The following is a 25,580-nucleotide window of genomic DNA, read 5'->3' as shown; positions in this document are numbered from 1 at the left end:
AATATATCTTGGAGGGGATCCCTGGGTGGTGCAGTGGTTTAGCGCCTGCCTTCAGCCCAGGGTGTGATCCTGGAGACCCAGGATCGAGTCCCGCATTGGGCTCCCTGCATGGAGCCTGCCTCTCTCACTGCCTGTGTCTCTGCCTCTCACTCTCTCTCTCTCTCTCTGTCTCTCATGAATAAATAAATAAAATCTTTTTAAAAATAAATAAATATATTTTGGAAAGAATATTTGCATAGTGTAGTGTTGCGGGGGATGACCGTCTCTACCAAAAGGATGAGGAGGATGACCATCTCTACTAAAAGGATGTTTGCCTCCGGGATCCTGATCTATTCAGCATTACTGGCATTATGAAAATAGTGCTAGTCAGGAAGACATACTAGAAACTCTAGTACTCTGATACCCTATTACTTGAAAAAATTCAGCTGGCTGTTTGTTCAGTGGTGATCAATGAGCCCCAGAATTTTCCAAGTGTTTATAATATGTGGCTTTGCTGATAAAGCTAAATTGGAGAGGATGAGGTCTTGGGGCACTAAGGTTATACTTAAATATTTGACAATATTTTATTGATGACTTACTATTTGTCAGGCACTGTACTAGGTTCTGGGTTCAAAAAGAGAAATAAGCAAGTAATATAATGGGTTTTTAAAAGAATGTCAAATCAATGTATTAAAATATTCTCTTATTATGATCTTCCAGCTACAAGAGACTAAAAATGAAATGGGGTGTGTGTGTGTGTGTGTGTGTGTGTGTGTGTAAGGGGGTGGAGGGGCAATGTATCCCCTTCCCACATGCATAGAAGACTTTGAGTCTGCCCTTCCTCTTGTTGAAGATTTGATAAAAACTTGTTTCTCAGGACTTTAAGTGAAAGTTGCCAGACATAGAGTGGAACTGGCTTATCCCAAAGAAAAAGAGGTTTGGCTTTTCCTAGAATGGATTTATAGGGCAATGGAGCCATGTGAGTCTAAATCATGCAACTGCGTCTTTTCTCATAGCATCTGGTGAAGTGATGGGATCCCTGCAGAGGGTATGTATTGGGTGGGGTAGGAGGTATCTAAATGAACACTACACGATGTACCCACATTTAACACTGGTCCATCTTCACATAGAGCAGACAGCCATGGATAGTGAGCAATGTAATGGCAGTTGTACTGGACTAAAGACCCAAGATCTCTCCTGTCTTTTTCTGGGAACATGTAAGTACTCCCTCTATCACCACCTTAATAAATATATGATGCCAAGGAGGTACTCTAAAAATGTGATGATTTTTAATTTTTTGCCCTCCCCCTGACATTTGAGTGGTGACATTTTTAAAAATTAACTTTATTTCAAAATTATTTTAGATATACTGAAAAGTTGTGAAGAGAGTATGGAGAGTTCCCATAGTCCATCACCAAAGTTTGTATCTCCTGTTTAAATCTTCCTTAGTATTATCATCTTATATTATCTTGGTACATTTGTCAAAACTAAGAAACCAACAGTAGCACACTACTATTAATTAAACTGTAAACTTTATTTAGATTTTATCAATTTTTCCAGTAATGTCCTTCTTCTTTCCGGGAATCAATCCAGCATACCACCTTTAGTTGTCATATGTCCTTAGTTTCTTCTGGTGTGTGACAGTTTAACAGTCTTTATTCTTCATGGCCTTTGCAGATTTGAGGAGTACTAGTATTTTGTAGAATATCCCTCAAATAAAGTTTACTTGATCTTTCTCTCATGATTAGACAGGCGTTCTAGGTTTTGGAAAAGAAAACTGCAAGAGTGAAGTGCTCTTCTTATCATATCATATCAGATGTGCATGACATCACTGATATTAATTAACCCTGATTAGTTGGTTAAGAAGTGTCTGCCAGACTGCAAAGTTACTATTTTCCCCTTCCACCTACATTCACAAAATTCAGCCCATGCTCAAAAGGTGGGATAGATAAAGCCCTGCCTTCTGAAGGAATTATTCTACATATATTTGGAATTATTCTCTAAGGAAGATGTCTCTTTCCCGTTTATTTATTCAATCAATCATTTATTTATGCCAGCATGAATTTATATGCTGTGATCTAAATGTTTGTATTTCCCATAATTTTGAAATTGTAACCCCCCAAAATAATGGCATTAGGAAGTGGGGATGGAGATGCTTACGTCATGAGAATGAAACTTTCATGAAAAGGATTAGTGCCAAAAAAAAAAAAAAAAGAAAAAAGAAAAGGATTAGTGCCTTAAAAAAGAGACTCCAGGGAGATTCCAGTTTGTTTGTTTTTTTTTCTACCAGGTAAAGATACAGCAAGAAGGTGCAGGCTATGAACCAGAAAGAGAATCTTCACAAGAACATGACTATACTGTTGTCTTGATCCTAGTCTTCAGGCTTCTCAAGTTTGAGAAATGAGTTTCTGTTGTTTGTAAGCTACCCAGTCTATGGTATTTTGTTGTAGCATCCCAAACAACCTTAGGCATCATGTATATTTAGTTTATATTTTGTGTTATAAACCAATGCCCTGTTATCAATTTTCTTGTATAAAATTGTTCCAGCTTTGGTTATTGGGACTTTCATTGGTTTAGCTCTTGTGTCCCTTTGAGGTGCCCCTCCATTGTTTTATGAACACTTCCTAACTTGCTGGTATTACCAAATATGTCACACTTAAATTTCATTTTCCCTGCCACAGTCCTAGAATCAGCTGTTTACCCAAAGAGGCTTGGTTTATTTTATTGGAGAATGGTATTTTGAAACCAGGGTTTGGGTACTGGAATGATGGTTGCTACTGGGGTGACATTGCTTCCAAGACTTCTCAGCTGGCAGAGCCAGGTAATATATGTACATATACTAACCCACACATTCCCACTTATCTGTAGTTGTTTCTATATCTGTCTATGTGTAAATGCACATTAAACTAAACATGAATCCATGTTGATCTCCAATCCAGTACCACAAGGTTATTTTAGTCTTCTAGTCTTGTTTACACGTAACTTTCTGGCACCTATCATCTCCTGTCCATTCACTTCCTTGTTCAACCCCAGTATATGTATAAAACAGTTTCAGAATTGTTAATCTGTATCTCCATGATAAACAATTTTAACACTATAGTATTTATGTATAGTTTCTGTTTTCTTTGCCCTTATGGTTTCTAATCTGAACACAATTTTCCAAAGTTACTTAAGTCATCTCCTTTTCCCCCACTTTCTATACTGCTGTTTCACCAGACATTTGTGATATACTTAGATTCATTTTGTCACAGTCTGCATTTCTTCTTGGGATCCCTCATCATTGTGGTTGATTATTTTTATTTTATTGTTTGCATAAATTAACGTTTACTCTTTGTGATTGTAAAGTTTTAGGAGTTTTGACAAATGCATGGAGTCATATATTCAGCACTCCAGTACCATAGTAGAATAATTCTCCCAAATTTCCTCTATAGAATATAGGAATTTAATACTGTATGCAACCTAATAGAGAAAAAAATTATTGGGTCTTCCTGGGACTGATACTGTATGTTGGCTTACTTTATACCTATCCAATCCCCCCCACCCCGCATATCCTCAACTCCTCTTTGTACTCAACCACTCCTACCTATACCATTCTCTTACTGCCTTTGATCTGTTTTCCATCCATACAGTCTTGACTTTTCTGAAATTTCATATGTATTAGAATTATATAATATGCATCTTTTGGGATCTGGCTTTTTTTCACTGAGAAAATTCCTTTAAGACTCATCTATGCCACTAAATAAATCATTGAACAATTTAATGGCAGCCATAATGGATGGATCTTTTCTCTCTTTTTTGATATTATATATATCCACATTTAGCCCTACCCAACATTTTAATAAATATATGACTCTAAGGAGGGGCTCCAAAATGTGGCTGAGTTTTAAGTTTTCATGACCCTGACAAGTGTGAGTTTTAAGTCATATCTAAAGTAATAATGATAAAAGAATAAATAATATAATAATTTAATATTTTATGTAACAATTTTTATGCAACAAGTTTCCAAGGAAGATACTAGATATAGGCTCACTCTATACATATCTAATTATTCCTGATTTCAATTCCTTTTCTTTGTTTTCTTTACAACAATAGAGGTTGGATATCTATCTATATCTATATCTATATCTATCCATAATCCATGGATACATGGATTTGTAGCTACTGGTGGCCAGTAATGCAGTTCTTACCCTTTGGTTATTTATATATCTCTCTTCACTTTTCTTTATGCCTAGAATATGGACATGTTATAGGGGACACTGGCTTAAGGTTCAACAGTCATTTTAAGACAATGAAAACAAAAGATGAAGAAATAAGATGGAAGGAAACTGGTTTCCTTATGGCATTGTTGTGCAGTTGTACAAGCCCTGGGCAACTGCAACTTATTCCCATTCTTTTCTTGCATAAGATGATTAATCTCTTAAATGTACGCTTTTATGTTTTCTGTTGCTCACGGTTAAACACAATCCTAACTAATACATACTGCAATAGTGTATATGAGTTACTCTAGGACATCAGAAGAGTGAATCAAGATAACTGCTAATTCAGTAAAATAATTATTTCTATTTAATTAATAATTCTGGGCCCTTATTCATTGAAAAGCACTCTGCTAAGCCCTTCTGTAGATACAAAGATGACTTAAAAGTACCTTCTGCCATAAAGGAACTTATGATATAAGAGAGTTTAATGCAAGGTATCTTCAAAAAAAGCTCTGGATTTGCAGTTGAGATTTGAGTTCAAAATATGTCTTTTAATCAGCCATGAAACATGCCTTCTTTATTCATTTGTTGTTACTGTTTATTAATGAATTATTTATATGTATCATTCACTCTATGCTGAGATCTTCACAAAATACACTTGATCTTCACCATTATAAGAAACAAAACTTAACATTATTCCCCATTTTATAGGAAACTGAGGCTCAGAGCAATAAAAGCATTCAAGGTCACACAGTTCATAGCAGAGATTGAGTTCAAATCTGGTGCTGTCCAACTCCAATCTTTCCAAGTCTCCTGGTCCTCATCTATAGAGTGCCTACTGCCTCAGGGAAGTTTTTGTCAAGGCCGAGAAAAAAAATAAAATTAGGGTTTGGAATTACTTTTCTTTAAACTATAATAGCTGTAGGATTATAAGGTGTTATTCCCATACCTGTCACATAGAATATACTGAAAAAATGCTTTCAAATGAATAGTGGGAATCAACAGATATGCATGTGCCCAATTAGCTCAATATCAATGTAGACTGTGATAAACCAAAGCAAAGAAAAAAAGGAGAGATTGATTCCAAAGTTGGGGATCTGGGAGAGTTTATGGAGGTGATGACAGCTGAATCACATTTTCAAAGACAGTTAAAACTTTGAACATGCATGAGGACTATTAAGTGGGCAACAGGTGTTTGCATGCATTTCCTCATCTTCAGCAGCACCAGAATCATCGACAAGCCACATCTTATTCCTCTTTTCAATGCTCACTGTATACAGCACAGACCTTGGACATTGTGTGTGATGGTGGTGTAGATGTATTATTCTGATTAGGGATGGTTTTGTTTGGCAAGATTTCTTATTTTCTTAAGATAAATTGGCAATTGTTTCCTTTGTAATTTCTTACCTAGAAACTCCTTAAGTACTTCTTCTAGAATCTCAAGAATCAAATTCCAATTCTCCAAACACTATAAAGACTTAAGAGACATTTTGTCAAGTGCTGTGTTTACTCTAGAATGAAATGTTATCAACAAAATTGAAAATAAAAGCCAAGTTTAGACTCTTACATCATATTTGCATTGTGTTAGTTCTAGTTGCCAAAGGCATCCAAATCCATGGAGAGAATGGGAAAAATCCATAGAACGAAATAGTTCAATTCATTCATCCAAGTATCTTGCAAAGATTTATTGACTGCCTACTATGTGTTACGCACTGTTATAGGCAGTAGGGACACAGCAGAAAACAGAACAAAGTCTTGATGGTTAGATATATTATTATCAAATAGTTGGATATTTTTCTCTTACCCCTGCTTCTTCACCCATACCTCACAAAAAGGCTCATTGCAAATCACATTTAATGTTTCTACACAATTCACTTTTTTTTTGAGAGTAAGAACCGTGCCTCTTGACATCTAATTATGACAACATGCCTAGCATAGAGTTTTGCTCTGTGTGTGTGTCTCTGTGTGTGTTTAAGGCGGAAGTGGTAGGGAAGAAATGTGGAGAGATAAAAAGAAAATGGGCTTTGGAGTCAGACTGAAAAGAATACTGGATCCAGACCCTCAATTAATGACATTCACATTCACTTGACAAAATTTTGCTAGTTGGCTACTATGTGCTAGGCACCATGCTAGGTATGGGAGTTACAATGGTGATTTCTACAAGACAGACTGTGCCCCTTTCTCATATGGCTCATGCTCCATTGAGCAGAGACAGAGAATCACAGAAGTATGTTAGTTGAGGTCCTCTGAGTAATAGGCATCAAGAGCTTTATCAGAGAACATGCCTATAAAGGAAAATGGAGAGGGAGCTAGGAGAGGCTGGGAGAATCATCAGACCACAATGCATTTCTGACCCTGTGGAGAAAAGAAGGAAACAAGAAACACGTGTAGGATAGATCTATGCTATTCTCATAAATTTTGGCACAGCTGTGGGAGTCTTCAGCCAAGTCAACAATCAGAGGAGTCACATCTTCTAGGAATGGACCTGCCCTAGTATTCCTCTGGGCTCAGTCATGGGCTGGGAGAAGCTGTGGTAGTATGGCTTCCGTGCTACAGTCATTGAATTACATACGTGTCAGTCAGATCTGAGAGCGAATTTTCATGGCCACCACAACAAAATGTGTTGAGCATTGTGAGAAGGAAAGTATAGGTTCTATAGGGGATATAAAACATGATGTGTGTTGGGGGGTGCCCAGTGGCTTAGTTGAGTGTCTGCCTTCAGCTCAGGTCATGATATCGGTATCAAACCCCGAGTTGGGCTCCCTGCTCAGCAGGAAGTTTGCTTCTCTTTCTCCTTCTTCCCCTTCCCATGCTCTCTCCCTCTCAAATAAATAAATAAAATCTCAACAACACAACACAACACACACACATACACACACACACACACACACACAAAAACTACAGCATGAGGGACTATAGGCTTCCCTGACGAAGGAACACCTTGGGGCAGTACGTCAAACTTATCCAAGAGAGAAGAAGGAACAAAGAAGGGGAAGCATTTTGGGCAAAGAGAATGATATGAGAGGGAGAACATGGAGTCACTGAAAGAAATAAAAGGAATTTGCTTTGACTTGAACACAGGGTGCAAGGGCAGTAGAGGGGAGAGGGAAGGGATGGAGACATTGGGAAAAATAAATCTGGAGAAGTAGTTAGGGGTCAAATCTTAGTATTGTAAGACTAAGCAATTTAAATTTTATATCGAGGACAAGGGAAGTGTTTTAAGCATTGATGAAGGTTACAGGAGGGAGAGTGAGATTTGAATACAATAATCACGTTTGCATTTTGAAAATATCATTGCAGTGGCTATGTGAAGAATAGACTGGTTGTGAGCACGAAACTGGAAGCCTGAAGACAAAGTAGGAGGTGCTTTGAGTAAGCCAGATGTAACATGCCAGTGGCTTAGGCTCTCGTACAATTATGGTCATTTGAGCCATAATTAGTTATAAAATGTCAGATTGCTAATTTAAAGAATGCGGTAGGTAGAGAGAAAATAAAAGGAAGATACAGATATATGCTATGTGATGTGAAGGACTACTCACTCTTTGGACTTTGGTTTCTTATTCAAAAACTAAAGGCAGTAACACCTACTTCATAGGGTTGTTTTGAGGTTAAATTTTTTTTAATTTTTATTTATTTATGATAGTCACAGAGAGAGAGAGAGAGAGGGAGAGGCAGAGACATAGGCAGAGGGAGAAGCAGGCTCCATGCACCGGGAGCCTGATGTGGGATCCGATCCCGGGTCTCCAGGATCGCGCCCTGGGCCAATGGCAGGTGCCAAACCGCTGCGCCACCCAGGGATCTCTGTTTTGAGGTTAAATGAGATAATGCAAACAAAGTGTCTAACGCAGGGCTTAGTTTATACATGGAATTATCTCCTGACTTCCTATGCACCAAAGATTTAAAGTGCATTCTTATTGGGGAATCGAAGTAACTTCTCTCTTGGATAAGTTTGACTTACTGCCCCAAGGTTAGGTTTCACCTTTTCCATTTCTTTCCCACATCTCTTCCAGATTATTACATTGCATATGAGTAAACACCATTTTAGCTCAAGGATCTCAATGTAGTAAATTATTTTATTAATCCTTCTGATAGGGGATTTCCAAGCTTGGTGAATGAAAGATTCTGAATAATTATGACTTATTAATAACCAACATCCAGCTAGGCAAACCATTTTCTCTAGAACATGTGTGTGTATGTATCTCCCTCACTCTGCTTCTGGCTCTCTTTTTGAGTTTTAACCTGAGTAACCTAAAAGAGAGAAAAAAAATAGAATTTATTCATTCTAGAAGACTCTTACTGGCCCTTGCTACATGGATCTTCTGGAGCTGTCTTTCCATCTCCTTCTTGAGCCTGCTTCTGCAGCCCCTGCGAAGACTCTCTTTCCCTAGAAAATGGCCCCTATCTGCTTCCAGTAGCCAGAGTCAGTTTCTTTTGTCTGTCCTAGAACGCCAGAGTGGCCCTCTCCCTTGGGCTTTTGTCTTCAGCCATCTCAAGATAAGGAGGCTTCCCTTTAGGAAAAGAGTCAAACATTTATTTATCATTACCATGAGGTGTCTTTTATCACAGCTGTAGACCTGTTCAGGATGGCATTCCTGAGGAATTCCATGCTGATCTCAGAATATCTGAAACCCTGGGTCCAGGACCTGAGGTTATTAAAGCAAAACCAAGATTATGTCACATTTTATTGTGCATAAGAAGCGTCTTAGAAACTTGCTAAAATATAGTTGCCTGAGCCCCAGCCAAATATTCTGAATTAGCATCTCCTGGGTTGGATCTTAGGATTCTACATTTTGAAGAAAGCATCCCAATCTAGATTTTTGCTTCTAAAATATTATTCTCAGACCAGCAACCTCAGCATCACCTGGAAGCTGTTAAAAATGCAGACTCTCAGGCCCCACTCTGGATCTCCTGAATCCACCTGAATTTTTAAAAAGGTCCCCATGTGATGTATTATACATGGAAAGTTTTAGAAGCACTGTTCTCGATCATGGTTCCCACTTGGGGAGCATTTTGTTTTCCAACCTTCTCTACACACTCAGGGCAGTATCTGAAGATATTTTTGGTTGTCATAACTGGGAAGATGCTACCGACACGTAAGTAGGTTGAGGCCAGAATGATGCAATGTGTATCCTACAATGTTGCACCCCCAGCAAAGGACTATAAGACCCAAAATGTCAGTAGTACCTACATTGAGAAACTCTGGGCCAGATGACTATAATGAAGCTGGTAGATTAGTCTGGGGAGTCAGGTGTCTTCAAAGGCTTAGAAGCAGCAGCAACTAGTTTGGGAGTGAAGGGTCTGAGCAGGCTCGATATCCTCAAATTAGAGTAAAGAGGGTGGGTTGTGGGGTCTGAATGCCTGGTTTGTTTCTCAGCTCTGTCAAGCAAGTGTAGAAATAAACAAAGATCAACTGAATGAGAACAAGTGAAGGCTTTTGATTCTGAACTTGCTATAGCAAGGGAGTCAGCCACCATCACTTGTGTTTTCACAGAGACTCAAAGGCAAGTAGAGTAGGAAAGTTTTGTGGTGGAAAAAATGTAAGGCTCTAGCTATTCCTTGATTGGAGCCTATTAACTAATTAGAAGTGGAACATCTCTGTGATTGGTTTGAAGAGCATATTTGGCTTTTCTGGTTGGTCCTAAGTTGGAAATAGGGACAAAATTTAGGGAAATTGTAGTTATTAGTCAAATCCTGACCATTTGGAGCAGATTATTACACAAGTTATGGTTTCGCTTCCTGTATTATTGCTGAATATAGCAATCAGACTTCTTTCAAGTCTGACTCATAGCACACTGGCTTCCTGAGCTGTTTATTATAGATAAGGGGGTTGGTTTCCTGGGAAGTTTGCTGCAGGTTGTGGGTCAGAGTTCTGTTTTTATATATGGTCCTGCCATTGTCCGTTTGTATATTCAGTCTCATAACTTTTAAATTTCTTTAGTCCTTAGTATTTCCTAATCTACATAGTGGTAATAATAGGGTCCTAGTCAAAATAAGTTAAACCATGTAGGGCTCTTAGAATCTCGCTAACAAGAAGTAAGGGCTGAGTAGGTATTTTTCATGATCATCCTCTACAGCTATTTCTTGGGGCTATGATCCCTTGCAGCTACACTGAAGGGTTTGGACATCCCTAAGAATACAAATGAGCAAAAAGTTTAGTGGATGCCAGCCATGGGTTCATACATGATTGAGTATTTTCAGTGATTCAGAGAGACATTACTGGGGTATGAGGGTTACTATTAAGAGAAATCAGGGACTTGAGTTTGACCACAAGAGTCCATCCTAGTTTTAATTACTTACTTATGTGGCACCTAACAGCCAATCTAGGCCTCTTTTATAAAATGGGGATGATATTAGCATATATTGGTGAAGATTAAATACTCATGTTAAGCACCCCATACAGTGATTGGCAGAGAGCAACCACTCTGTAAAATTTAACTTTATTATTTTTAGGATCATTGACTCAGCCAGAAACCAAAGCTGCTCTTGCCCTGAGAACAGAACCTTGTCATGTGGTAAAAAGTTCTGTCCTCTGGGGTTAGTTGTATTTTAGAGCTGCTTCTCTGGTTTTGGCAATGCACATACACTAGGTATACCCAGAGTATTTATCATTGAATAGAATCTCTGTGACTGGACTTTAGAAATACACATTTTCACTGTGCCCAGGTGATTCTTATATACTAGGGTTTCAAAGACCAGCCCTACAATTTCTTATTGGTCCTCTCTGGGTGCCTAGTGTTTCTCTGAAGTAAACTCTAGGCCTCCTCACACCTGCTCTAAGTTATCAGGACATTTACATCAACCTTTTCCTTTTATAATTAGGAAAGCTAGTAGATACCAACCAAGAATCTGAGCTGGAGATGGCTGTTTTCTTCTCTCAGTTTAGGTTAAGTAATAGCCCATTCTGTTTTGGGCTCTCTGATACAGAGGTCTTACAAAGATAGTTTGATCACCTTTGAGTGGTTGGGTGAAGGAGATACTGAAGGTCTCTGGGAGCAGACTGGAATTTCAGTGAGATGCCTTCCTAACTGAACAAAAGAATTTCAGAAATTTCTTATAGTGATGCATCTCTCAGATTTGGAGAGCTAGCTGTGTCTGTGGTAGAAAGCCCACCGCTACAAATGAGGATAGAGGTGGTTGCAGTCAGGGGCTGGGCCTGCCTTGGACTTGACAGAGACAGTGAGGTACTTAGGGATATGTCTGAGTCTGATCTCCCCAAACTCATGTCAGATTTGTTCTGGGGAATAGTTAGTTCTGGTGAATCCAGACCCAAGGGAGCATGTATCTAAAGCATAGCATTAGCTCATGCCTTTTCTGTTGACTTCTGGCCATTGAAGGTCTTTCAGGGTCTGAGTCTTCCATTCCTGTTTGAATATTCAGGAGCCTTGGGGGGAGTTACAATAGTCTTGCCTCCTGCAGGCACATGCTGAAGTTTTGATTGATTAGGGACATCTGGTATCAGTTTGGGAAGGTTGGGGAGAACAAGGCAAGCTTGGATGATCCAAGAGCTTAACTTTGTGTTTTTGATGGTGCTCTACTTTCCTTGAGGTACACGCTTGAAATCTTGCTAGCTGATTATTGAAAACCAAACTGTTTCTCTAGGTCATTCAGGCAGAGCATGGTAGGTCACCTTAGGTACCACTGCCAGGAGGACTTCCATTAGAACTTGGACTCAAAAAAAAAAAAAAAAAGAACTTGGACTTAGTCTAAGGTTTAGAGTCCACAGAGGACTGAGGAGAAGGGAGGGTATAACTGGGGGCATCCTTGCTGTGGGAAGTTCAAATGGCTGTCTTTCAACTGTGAGTAGAAACAGGGAAAATAAAGGAGCGACACTTGTATAGGATGCAAGTATAGCCCATTTCTTCTTGATGGAGGTGATTCTTACCTAATTCCCTTATATATTGTAAACCCTTGAGTGTATATGATACTCATTTGTTTTGACCACAATAGAGGGAACACATTGCCTAGGAGCATGGTCTGCGATTGCTGAGTGAAAAGATGCCCCATGTTCAGAGTCAGAGGAGAGGGACTCATCTAGCTTGATTACATGAGAGAAACGTAGCTTATGCTGTCTCCATGGGAAATTACTTTCATTTTGAATACCTAAGTTGAAGCAAATGATCTACTCTTCTGTGTGGCAGAAGGCCTGGCCATCTCTGTGGTGTAGCTTGAGGTTGGAGACCAAAGCTTCAGAGAATGTTCAAGGGAGGCCCAAGAGAGAAGGGCCTAGCACTAGAGCCTGTAGTTTCTAAAGGACCTAGAGACTGAGGAGGATGAAAAACAGACAAGAGTTAAACAGAGTCTGAGCAGGAAGCACACGGCAAAAGACGGGAATATCTTAAGGATGTAACAATTCCTACACTAACAGAGAAGATGGTTCCAAAAACTATAAGCTGATGGAGGGGGAAAGCCTTTGACCTGAATGCTTGATGAAATATGAATTGGAAATATTCTTATAAATCTGTTTGACCCTACGAATATACGAGAGTATGAGAGACAAGATTGCCGTGTTCCAGGAAAGACTGCACTATGGCCAACAAATGGGAATAAGTGGAAATAAATTTTACTTGAGGCTCACTCTCCTATTGTTTCCTTGTGAGGAAAAGGGAAAGGGAAAAGTTATTTCTACACACTTTCTGGTTCTAGGAGAAAGAAGGGGTCTTGCTCTCTTATAGCTGTGTATGAGAGAGAGAGAGAGAGAGTGAGTTCCTGAATAAATGAAAAGGTGAATTTGCTGCTGTAAATCTTGCTACTGGCAAACCACCACTGGGAGGAGATGTGTATGCATGATGGGCTGTTGAGAAGAAGCTATTGGTGAAACTGGGTGAAGGAGGACAGGCTGGTGGTTACAATGCTGTAGGAGAAATTTTAGTAGCAGCTGTTATGAGATATTATCCAGACTGTCTTTCCAAAAATTTTTTCTGTACAAATCACATCCTTATTAGCAATTATTTCTCTTCAAGAAAAGTTTGCCAGAGTCCTCTTGAGTCCTATCTTTTCAGCTTACAAATGGCCAGTGGATTGCTTTGCTCAGGGATTGAGTCATAAGGCTTTCATTGCCTCTAGGACGTGGGAATCCATGGCATGCTAGAATGAAGTGGAAGGCAGTTAATTTGTGTGTTTGTGTGTGTGTGTGTGTGTGTGTGTGTGTTTCTTATGCTCTGTTTATAGTACTCTTTGACTTTTAGGCTATGCCCCTATATCTTTAGGCAAATATATTGCTATTTTGTGTGTGTGTGAGTGTGCTGTGCTAATAGCAAAAACCAAAGCCTAGATTCCAAAGAATCTAGATGCAAGTTTGGGGGGATAACTGGAGGTATATCTGCCCCCTGAGCCCTGGAAAGATTTAACTGAATTCTCATTAAGTAATAAAGTCAAAGACCCCTGAAGATCTACTGTATATTAATAACTAAATTAAGCCAGGGAACATCGAACTGGTGGGTAGGTCACCCCTTAATCCCATGGCTTCCTTTTAAAAAAATGTTTTTTTTCCTTCAGGAAAGGAGGAAATAACATAAGACTTAAAGGTCGTTTTCAAAGATTAAGATGCAAAATTAGAGAAGTTTTCCTTTTGGAACTAAACTCCTTTTATAAGTGTGTGCCGGATAGAGCAAATGACCAATTTGGCTTAATGTTTCACAGGTGAGGAGGATAGCAAAGGTCATGATCTTTTCTGTCCTCAGGATGTACCAGAAACAAGCAGTCTGCCTCTCAGAACGGTGCTCAGGAATAAAATTAAAGCTAGAGGTAGTACATTGCATTAAAGGCTTCAGGCTCTGGAGCTAATATTGCAGGGGTTCTATTTAGCCTGGGGAATAAATTTAAGGGTTACACAGATTGAATGACACTGAAAGACTGGTGTCAACTTTTGACTCTTTTGTTTTTGAAAATTACCTGCAAGTAGCAATTTCTGTCCTGTTTAAAGTATGCACATGGGAATTGGATTAAAATGCCTTAAAATAACACATATAGTCTTTAATCAAAACTCTTAGCCAAATTTACCTAGTTGGGGCTTTTTCTATTTTTTTTCCTGTATCTATGCATGAAGTATAGCATGCAAAGGTTGCACATTCACTGGCTTCTAATGAGAATCCTAAATTGCAGGTACAGGATCTATGAGGAACAACCCAGCCTGGAAGGGCCATGGCTTATAAAATGATCTGTATTATATGATGGCAGAGAGTGAAGTTATTTCTCACTTTGGAATTAAGGTCTTCTAAGCAGGGTGTAAGATTATGTTTTTTTAAATTTATTTTTTATTGGTGTTCAATTTACCAACATACAGAACAACCCCCAGTACCCGTCACCCATTCACTCCCACCCCCCACCCCCCGCCCTCCTCCCCTTCCACCACCCCTAGTTCATTTCCCAGAGTTAGGAGTCTTTACGTTCTGTCTCCCTTTCTGATATTTCCCACACATTTCTTCTCCCTTCCCTTCTATTCCCTTTCACTATTATTTATATTCCCCAAATGAATGAGAACATATAATGTTTGTCCTTCTGCGATTGACTTACTTCACTCAGCATAATACCCTCCAGTTCCATCCATGTTGAAGCAAATGGTGGGTATTTGTCATTTCTAATGGCTGAAGGGTGTAAGATTTAAATGTTAATTGTAAGACTGCTTTCAGTTTAGTGAAATGTTTCCATTCCAAGGGTTCCTTGATCTATTTATAACTTAAACTTTATGTCTCTTTAGAGACCTAAAGAGAGAAAGTGGAAGTTGGAACCACTGAGTCTGGGTTCTAGGTTTGCCATTTGGTTATGGCTGTCCATGGGGAAAACATTACTTTTTGTGTAGCCTCTATGAGTATGTCTTTGTTTTCACCATTTGGTACTCACACAAAGATCCCATGTCTCAAATGAGGAAACTTTAAAAAAAAATTTTTTTTTATTGGAGTTCAATTTGCCAACATATAGCATAACACCCAGTGCTCATCCCGCCAAGTGGCCCCCTGTCAAATGAGTAAACTTTCTCACCCCTTCTTTGCTGGCCTACAATCCTCAGTCACCCATTACTTTGATACTCTAACCATATAGAGAACCATTACCAGCCAACCTATCTGAGGTATTGATTAATATACTTATTTCTGGGGCTCATTCCTCTCCTCTAGGGAACAATTTCATGTGGAGAAAAAGGGTATATGTAGGAGTCGTGGGATTTGGGTTTTTAATGAGCTACCTAGGTCATGTGCCAGACCATTGGATCAGAATCAGAGGTAGAACCACAGGTATCAATATAAGACAAGATTTCAAAGTGTAACCAAGATTAAGACCTACTGCCTTTGGGAATTTGATAAATAATATTTTCTCAGAAAATGCTTGCTAAATAAATGTCCTCTGTGGTTTTCCAGATATGTCATGAATGTATAGTATTAGGTTTTGAAGCATAAGCTCACATCCTATAAGTCTCGTGTTTAATTTGAATAGTGGGAATGATAGAATTTTCTGTGATGGAAGGATACTGTGTAAATTTTGGAAGGAGGTTGGAGAGAGTGGAAAAAAACAGATACTTGAAAGCACGAGAAGGATGGCTTTGAGGGTAAATGTCCCCACTGGTGATGGCATCACTGCAGCCAAGGATCTCTGTCTTGAGGACACAGGAAGAGCAAAGATACCAGAGCTTCCTGGCGGATTTTCACCTTCTGTTAGGAATTACAAGATTCCTTGATAGAGGGTTTTGACATTGCCCAGAGCCACTTGCTAATGACAAAAGGCTATTTATCAAAGAGACTTGACATATTTGCCCTTGGAAGGTTGAGTTACCAATTTGTTTAAAAAAAAAAAAAAAAGTTCTGTCCTGTTACTCAACCATTTAAGGACACAAATTTTCTTGGCAATAAAGTTCACATTTTGCATGGGACTGATTGGAAATAAAGCATGTGATAGCATGCAACCTGAAAATTCTACTTTGTTGAACCCTTATATCAAAATCCACTTATATCTTTTCTAGGAAAATACTCCTAACCCCTCTTCTTTGTTTTAGTTACATATCTGATACCTATAAAATGTTTCCCTTGCATATAATTTATAAACTATATGAGAATATGCAAAAAATGAAGTTACAGTCAGTGTTGAGTGCATACATACCGTGCTTAAAATAGAGGGCATTTACGACTAAAAAAAAAAAAAAAATTGAAAATATTGAAAATGGTTTTCATTTCTTATCTCTACCCCCATCCTGATGGATTTTGTTAGGAGATCTATATTTCTATGCTTGGGAATCACTGCCTTGGCAAGTTGGTATTAATGAGTTGTACTAGGACAGAAAAAAACAATACACACAGTCCACAGATTAATGGCTCTACAAGATGTCCATATCTCATTCCCAGAACCAGGAACTGTTACCTTATTTGGCCAAAGATATTGTGTAAATGTGAGTACCCTTGAGATGGGAAAATGATCTGAATTATCTATGTGAGCCCAATCCAATCACATTGGTCTATGGAAGAGTGAACCAGGATAGATAGCAACATGAAAAGGGCTCCACCCAACTGTGCTGGCGCTGAATGCAGATGGACAAAGGGGCCACAGACGAAGATATACAGGCTGCCCCTAGGAACTGAGAAAAGCAAGAAAACATTCTCCCTTAGAACCTTTAGGAAGGAATACAGCCCTAGGAGACCCATGTCAAACTTCTGACCTCCAGAACCATGAAATGATAAACTGGTGTTGTTTTTAAGCCTTTAAACTTGTTGCAATGTGTTGTAGCAGCAGTGGAAACAAATAGACTCACTGTCATTGATGAAGGGTCAGGGGCCTGAGCCCTGGTGTCATGTAGGAAGCTGGACTAGGTGCTTTTCCCCTCCAGGGGCTATTGTCTCCTCTGATAAATGAAGGTGTTGGTTCAGATGGGTGATTTTTCAAACATTGTTACCTATAGAACTTTTCCTCAAAAGAGCTATTAAACTGTTGATGGAGTTGCTTTGAGTCAGGGACATCTAGAGCCTGGTAGGGTGAAAGCAGGGCAAGCTATCAGGAGGGTTCATTTGGGGAAGGACCTCATAAATCCAGGGTCTGAACTCAAAAGCAATGAGCTTCTTGAATAATCTGCATGGGAAAATTCTTAAGGAAAATATCTTTGGGAGTGTGATCAGAGCAAACATTCTGAAAATTGTATTGTCAGAAAAGTAAAAATAGTGCATACCTGTTTTCACGAGGCATTGATCTTGAGAAAGCACATTTTGCCTTTCCTCAGCAAACCAGGATGAAATCAGAGTAGGTCTAAAACTAAAACATAAAATGGGATTTTGCTAATCAAGCTCTTAAAAGTTCAGTAAAACAGCATTCAGTTGTTTTAGATGATGCCAAAATGGCCATGTTTAGGAGCTAGCTTCTGATTCACCTGTGAATGTGCGTGATTAGTAACTTCTATGGGTAAGCCTTAGTATTCTTAGGCTTCTTACGTTTTTGTTGGTTATTTCCTATATATGGAAATGTTACTTTTGAACTCTTGAGCTAGTGTTTAGAGGTAAATGAGGGATAAGAAGCACTTTGATATTCAGAAGCAACAGGAGTCTCCCCAGAAAAGATAGTGTTGTTCTGGACAGCAACACTATAGATGTGCTAGTGACAGATGTAGCAGAGGTTTTGAAAAGTAGTGAAATGATGGTGGCAGCAACCATAAGACATGCATATACATCTATATATAAACATGTACATATACATGTACATGCTTTACAACACAAAGGCATATTGGGTATGAAAAGTAACATTTAAGTCTGTAAGAAAGCATCCAAATTACTGGTAATCTCACCACCCAAAGATTTCACAATGCTTTTGTGAGTCTTTTGGCCTTTATTCTTTGTACCCAAGTTCTTCCCATATTCACTCTTGGTCACTGAAAGACAATCTGATATCATTGTCAAGATTTTTTTTTTCGAATTTATTTATTTATTTATTCATGAGAAACACACAGAGAGGCAGAGACTTAGGCAGAGAGAGAAGCAGGCTCCCTGCAGGGAAGCCTGATGTGGGACTTGATCCTAGGATCAGGATCTGGGCTGGAGGCAGATTCTCAACCACTGAGCCACCCAGGTGCCCTTTGTCAAGATGATTTTTAAAGTTAGACAGCCCTGGGTAGAGTCTTTTATGTTATAGGAGGTGAAGTACTTAACCTTTCTAAGATTTCTTCAATTGTACAAGGAAGGTGGTACAAATATAGCATTGTCTTGAGGGTAAAAGACAATACTATGATTTTTCAGTCTTACCAGTGCATTAAAATCACCCAAGATCTTTTAAAAATTCTGCATGTGTCTCCTCTCCCTAGAGAGCCTGAGTTAACTATGCAGCCCTGGCTTGTTTTGTGTGTGTACCTGTGTGTGTGTGTGTGTGTATTCTAGGTAGTTTTGGTGGAACCAGGATGAAAATAAAAAGCTCTGCAAAATGTGTACAAAGCTCTTGATATTTAAAGCTCAAAGGCATTAGCATTATTATTGGATTGTGTTGAATAAAATGGATTAATAAAATGCTGTCTATCACCTGCGGTATTTTAACTACTAGAGGAGGCACAGCTTTCACTGCCCAATATATGTAGCTACCTTATTTATCAGCTTCCAGGGCTTCATTGTGTTCAGAAGTATCCTTATACTCCAATATACTTGATTAGCTGCACATTAGAAATTCATTTTAGGTATTCTATTCTAAGAAATATTGTGAAGCTTATGCTTATAAATCTTTATAGATTTTCAACTATTAGGATAAATTCCTAGAAGAGGAACTGCTGGCTCAGAGGGTACATATATTTTTTAAGGCTTTTGAACATTGCCAAATTGCCCTGCTTAATGGAATGATCAATAGCATTTAGGATGCATTAGGGCTACAAGTAAGAAAAAAGTTAGTTCAAATTGACTTAAACAATAAAGGAGATCTATTGGTTCAAATAACTGGCAAATCTAGAGATTAAGTGAATTTCAAGGGTAGTTTGATTCAGCATTTCAGTGATACCATCAAGTACCTGTCTATATCACTTAATCACTCCCCTTTGCTCTCAGCCACACCAGTCGTTTCTCCCTACCCCCCACATCCCACCCCCGGGGGGGAAATAGGCTGCCAACAATTTCTGGGACAGCAGACGCCTTCATCCAGATCCAGTGAGAGGAAAGGGTCTCTTTAAGATGTCTTCGCTATAGAACAAGGAAGCTCCTTCCCTCAATGTTCCAGCAAACTGTGCCTCACTACTTATCGGTCTGATTTGATTGGTCAGAGATGGGAGTATGCTGATTGGGTTATGCCTGAGTCACATGCCCTCCCCTTAAAGAAGTCGGGTAGGTTATGGGGAGAGGTTTGGATACCTTAAAGGAAGGGAAGCATAAGAAGGGAAAACACCTTGAGAAGATAACCACAATGCCCAAGATGAGCAAAACTGGAAGGAATCAGAGCCTAATGCTGCACACAGAGTTGAAAGAGAGGAAGAGGGATCCCTGGGTGGCGCAGTGGATTAGCGCTTGCCTTTGGCCCAGGGCCTGATCCTGGAGACGCAGGATCGAATCCCACGTCGGGCTCCCTGCATGGAGCCTGCTTCTCCGAGAACTCTGCCTTTGTCTCTGCCTCTCTCTCTCTCTCTCTCTCTCTTTGTGTGTGAAAATAAAATTAAAAAAATACTTATCAAAAATAAATAAAATTAAAAAAAGACTTATCAAAAAAATAAAAATAAATAAGTCTTAAAAAAAAAAGAAAGAGGAAGAAAATATGCTCACAAGAAATGAGGCCTTGCCTTAGGGTGAGTCTACCAGAATCTACCATTGGCAGATTCTGGCCCTTTCCACAGCTGTAGGGGAGAACAGTAGCACATCCTCTGTCTAAGAAGGGAACCCACTCAGGAGGTGGTTAGTGTGCTACATTCACACACACATGGTGAGTTTTACAGATTAGTAGGCTAACTATCACAGGGCATTTGGAATATTATGCAGATAAAGTCAAATTCAATTTCCTATAACACGTGATGGTTAAAATTTCTTAAATTCCAATCTGAAGTAGTTAACCCATTCTATATATAAGTTTTGTTTCTTAATGACTGCTGGTTAATACGGAGATTGATTTTAGAACTAAGACCATGGCCACGGTTTAATCTACAATGCCTTTCCTTCCTCTGGCAGTTTGTTGATGGTGTTTTATGTATTCCAGAAAGCTTCTTTAACATAACTACAACTTTAGTTTTATAGATAGTATCTAACAGGGAATTTGTTTCTTTCGGGAGGCAGCATTGTTCAGAGAAGAGGTATAGTTTCGGGTCAATAAAAGTATAGTAATGAGGGGCAGAATGGTTTGGAAGAGACTGACTCATTAATATAAAGGGGGCTGAAATCAGGTGAGGATAGAGTCAACATTTTAGGAGACTTTTAAAAATTATTATAGCCCTTAAAACCCTTTCTCCCTTGCAATACTGTAGTAGAATGGCTCTCAAACCTGTGCATGCATCAGAATCCTCTGGAAGGTTTGTTAAACACAGATGGCTGGGCACCACCCCCAGAGTTTCTAATTCAGTAGGACTGGTGGGAATGGAGAATTTGCATCTCTAACAAGTTCCCAGGTGAGGCTGATGTTGCCTGTCCTGGGATTACCCTTTGAGAAATACTGCCACCGTGCATGGATATTGCAGATAAAATCTGGAGTCAGAGTCCTGGGTTTGAGTCTGTCTTCTTCGCAACACTTTGAATTCCTTACTTCTAAGCCTCCATTTCCTTAACACTGAAATAGGGAATAATCATATGACCTCATTCTGTTGTTGAGAGGGTTAAATTGGAAGAGGGAATGGACATACTTTTTTTTTCTTACTCAGGTGTACTTAGGAAAGCTTTGCTCACATCTATTAATTAGGTCAGTTTCTTCTCTTACATGCTCAAATACAACCAAAGTTTTCTTTTAAGGGGACTCATCCCAGTTCTTTTGTGCATTCATTAGTAGGGTTATTTTGATTAACATCTGTCTTTCTAAGCAAAGTATGAGAACAGGATAAGTTTTTTTTGTTTAAAGCTAATTACTGTATCCCTACTGCCTCCCAGCAGAGGGTACCTGTTTTACATATATATATTTTTAGTGCAATTTAACCTGTAAGTAAAACAATTTCTGGAAGACAACAAGCATTTAACTTAAAACTGTAATGTTATATTTTAAATGTATGTTTTCACTTAATTGTTTCAAGGATATTCATCTGTTCTACCCACAATCTAAACTGCATATTTTTTGAAGTATGGAAATAAAATTTTGTGGGATGTGTGTGTGTGAGAGAGCTAGAAACTGGTTTGTAAATGGTAAAGTGCCCTAAAAAGTCCATGTGTGGTTGGTTATGATAACTATCTAGTGACTATTATCATATCTAACACAGATTAAGGGAGGAATACTGTTTATCCAGCTCCTAGGTGGTAACTTTCCTGCTGGAGTTTTGAGTATAGGCACCAGGAAAGGTCATGCATTGATTTACTTGAAAGGCATTACCTGTGTGGCCAGGTTCTAATTGGATTTTATCCTATCATGAAAGAGATTGTACAGTGTTTCCTCAGGTGCTGTCAGTCTAGCAGTAGCAATTCCCCCGATAGCATTCTGCCTGCTTCCATTCTTTCAAACCCAGACCCCTATGGGTCTGGGATGTGGAAGTATTAACATTTAGATTAATTTTTCATGGCAGTTGGGTTATTGGATTTCTCTCTCTTGCCAGCCCTCCTTAAACTGGTGTAACTATCAATCTTCAGTGGACTTCTTAAATAGAAAGCATTGGTGGAATAATGTCTACTAAAAAGGACTACATCAATTCACAGTCTATCTTCAGCATTTGGTGAAAGAAAAAAAAAAAAAAACCAAAACCAAAAAACAAACCTTGCCATGTTCAGCATTGAAATATACTTGTAAAGGTGTCAGTATTTGTATTCCAGGGACCTTTAAAGATCATTCAGTCCCTCCAGGTCTCTAAGTTGAACGATTTGTTGGCCAGGTCAGAAATGTAATTGTCATGACATATATGAGACAAATTGTCCTCATTTCTGCTGAAAACCTTTCTGTTAAAATCAAATATGTATTTAATTGTTCAAATAAAACTCTTGTAAAGAGAAGATTTGAAAAAAGTTGGAAAGTTATGGTTTTGTTATTGAATTATTCCCTAATGTATACTTAAAACTCACTTATGTGTGACAAGTATGAATTTTGTTCCACATATCTCAGTATAAAAAAAAAGCACATCAATTCATTTCTCAGTATAAAATTGAATTCAACTCTAAGGCACAGCTTTCCAGCTGGTGAGTTTTGGGGGTAACTTCATCCTCTCTACTCAAAGATCAGGACATCCAGTGTGTCTCTAGGGCATAACTAAAGAGCATCCATGAAGTTCAGTTCACTCACCATAGCCGTGTCAGGGGCTCTCTGTCAAACTTGATGGTGGGCACATGGGGGGAAGGGTGAATGTGTCACTGTGTACTGAGTATGGAGCTGCTGACCATTTATGACTATCCTTAAGCCATGATGGGAGAGTCATAAAAATGGTAACAAAAAACTGGGGTCTTCCCTCAAGCAATATTGTTAGTGTTGCTTCTCAATTTTTAAGTCCCATACTGTTGACAAATAACTTGACCACAGAATGATAACCAGATGCTACAGCACAGTTACAGTTAAAGCACTTTAAGAGTTAAGATTGTGAGAAGGTGGTCAAGAGTGCCACTTCTTTTTTTTTTTTTAATTTTTATTTATTTATGATAGGCACACAGTGAGAGAGAGAGAGAGGCAGAGACACAGGTAGAGGGAGAAGCAGGCTCCATGCACCGGGAGCCCGATGTGGGATTCGATCCCGGGTTTCCAGGATAGCGCCCTGGGCCAAACACAGGCGCTAAACCGCTGCGCCACCCAGGGATCCCAAGAGTGCCACTTCTTAAAACTCTGTTTTTCCACCAAATCAACAGGGTTGGTGTTACCTGCCAACCTTGAACCTGGTTACCTCCACCTATCCCTCTGCCCCAGTCCATCCTCATCATTCACTGGGCATCTAGTGAAAGAAAGATCTGTCACATCAGAATGTGCAGGTCACTATAGAAGTATACAGTTCTCCATTTAGAGAACTGTAGCTTTCAGAAGAAAATCCCAAGCCCACTTTCTTCTTCAATTGGAAGAATTCAGCTTACATCAGATATTTGGAAACAATTCCTTAGGAAACAGTCACACGACTGCCACCAGTTCCTAATTCCTACTTTGAGATCCATGTTGTTCCAGTGAATCTGACCAAATCCCCTGAAAAAGCCTTACCAAAAGAGTGATGTAGACTGATGTTGCTTGTTACTACATATAGGCCTTGTGTAGAACACCAGGCTTTTTCTCTTCCAGCTCTGTCTTAGGCCTTGTGTGTTTGAACCTCAGGAGTGAGGCTGTTTCTCCCTCCAAGGTTGCTACACTCTGCTCTGTATTAGAGAGTCTTGCTCGAGAGCAAGTTTCCTTCCATCCAATGGTGGTAGTGTAGAATCCTTGACTTGAGTGAGTTCCTGGCCCTCTGTTAGTGGAAGATGGTTTGGGCCTGGAACCGGGCTTGGTGAGTTCCTTACTCTTCTCTATCAGAGACAGCTTTTTCTGTTTCCTTAAGATCTCATTTTTATTTATGAAATTGGAAAAAAGTATAAATGTTTAACAAGAGAGTTTTGTTTGCTTGTGTGGTGTTGGGAATATGCCAAAACAGCCCCTTTTCACTGCTGGACAGGGTACTAAAAAGTCAAACCCCCATGGAAGGGGAATTTGGTAATATACTAGAAAATTATATATTAACCCCAATCCTGGAAATTAATACCCCCCAAATATGGTAGAATAAATATGAACATATAGGTAATATTTTTTATTGTACAATATCTACAAAATAAAAATCATCCATTAATAGAGATCTGATTGAATAAATAGTATATCTATACAATAGTTATACCACACAAAAAAAATAAAGGGAGAAAAATACTGACATACAAATAGGGAGTCCTCCCCAAGCTCTATTGTCAAATGGAAAAACAAGAACAGTAGGTAGGTAGGTAAATGTGATAGTTAATCTTATGTGTCGTGTCCCCTTGGCTAGGCTATGGTACCCAGTTGTGGGGTCAAATACTCTAGATACTGCCCTGAAAGCATTTTATAGATGTGGCAACATTTACAATCAGTTGGCTTTTTTTTTTTTAAGATTTTATTTATTCATGAGAGACACAGAAAGGCAGAGACATAGGCAGAGGGAGAAGCAGGCTCCCTGTGGAGAGACTGATGTAAGACTCAATCCCATGACCCCAGGATCATGCCCTGAGCCATCCAGGCATCCCGAGTCAGTTGGCTTTAAGCAAATCCGATTGGATGAGGCTCACCCACATTATAGAGGATAATCAGTTGAAGGCCTTCAAAGTCAGGCTTCCTGGAGAAGAAATTACACCTCTGGATGATAACATAGAGTTCTGTCCTGAATTTCCTGCCTGCTGGCCTGCCTTACAGATTTCAGATTTAAAACTGTAGCATCAACTCTGACTTAACTTTCTGGGCTGCCAATTGTATATATCCTATAGGTTTTGTTTCTCTGGAGAACCTTACTGATAAAGTAGAAAAATAGATTGATAGAGTATGCTGCCTTTTGTTTATAAGATGAAATCCCAGAAGGATAAGCTAGAAACTGCCCCCTAAAAATAATAATAAAGATCAGCCACAAGAGGTAATGGAAACAGAGAATGAAAATAAGACCTAGAAATATATGTAATATACTTAATAAATCTGTGTTTTATTGATATATAACTTTTTACTTTCTATTTTGGTATTATGTAAGCTATCATCTCTTGATGAAGTTAACTTAAAAACATCCTTGCACAAGTATGACTAATTAGCTAGTTTTATTTTGACTTTTATAAAAATGGGCCCATGCTTGTTTTGCAACTTGCTTTTTTTCCTCTAAAGTATCTTTTCCTGATATTCATATTTGTATCTATTTATTACTTTTTCACCTACTGTATGGCACTGCATTGTAATAACCCCACAATTTTTCAATTCTCCCCTTGATTATACTATCATTAAAATAGTTGAGCAGAATTATTGCACAAGGGCAAGAGTTTACCTAGAACTTCCCTGGGGCCAATCTGACAGGAAGTCTAGAAGAGTTTTGACCCCAATTAAAAACAAAACAAACTAGTGGATCTTGTAATCTATTTCTTTAAAAATGTATTAAAAAGCTAGAGTTATATAGAACTTTAAGACAATTAATTTGTACCAATTTTTAAATTTTGTGTTGTCTTTGTTTGTCCTGTATTTTCAAAATATTACATGAAATATGTAGTTAAAATTCTTGCTACCTCACTAATTTTATTGTATTTTTTAAATCAAAGCATATAATGATTGAATAAACCACATTTTCATTTTCTTTTCAGTGACTGAAGGAATCCTGGACAATTTTATCAAATTACTTATAACCAAGTAATTAAT

Source organism: Vulpes vulpes, chromosome 4 (genome assembly GCF_048418805.1).
Source record: "Vulpes vulpes isolate BD-2025 chromosome 4, VulVul3, whole genome shotgun sequence".
Taxonomy (NCBI): Eukaryota; Metazoa; Chordata; class Mammalia; order Carnivora; family Canidae; genus Vulpes; species Vulpes vulpes.
Note: the sequence above shows the minus strand (reverse complement) of the source record.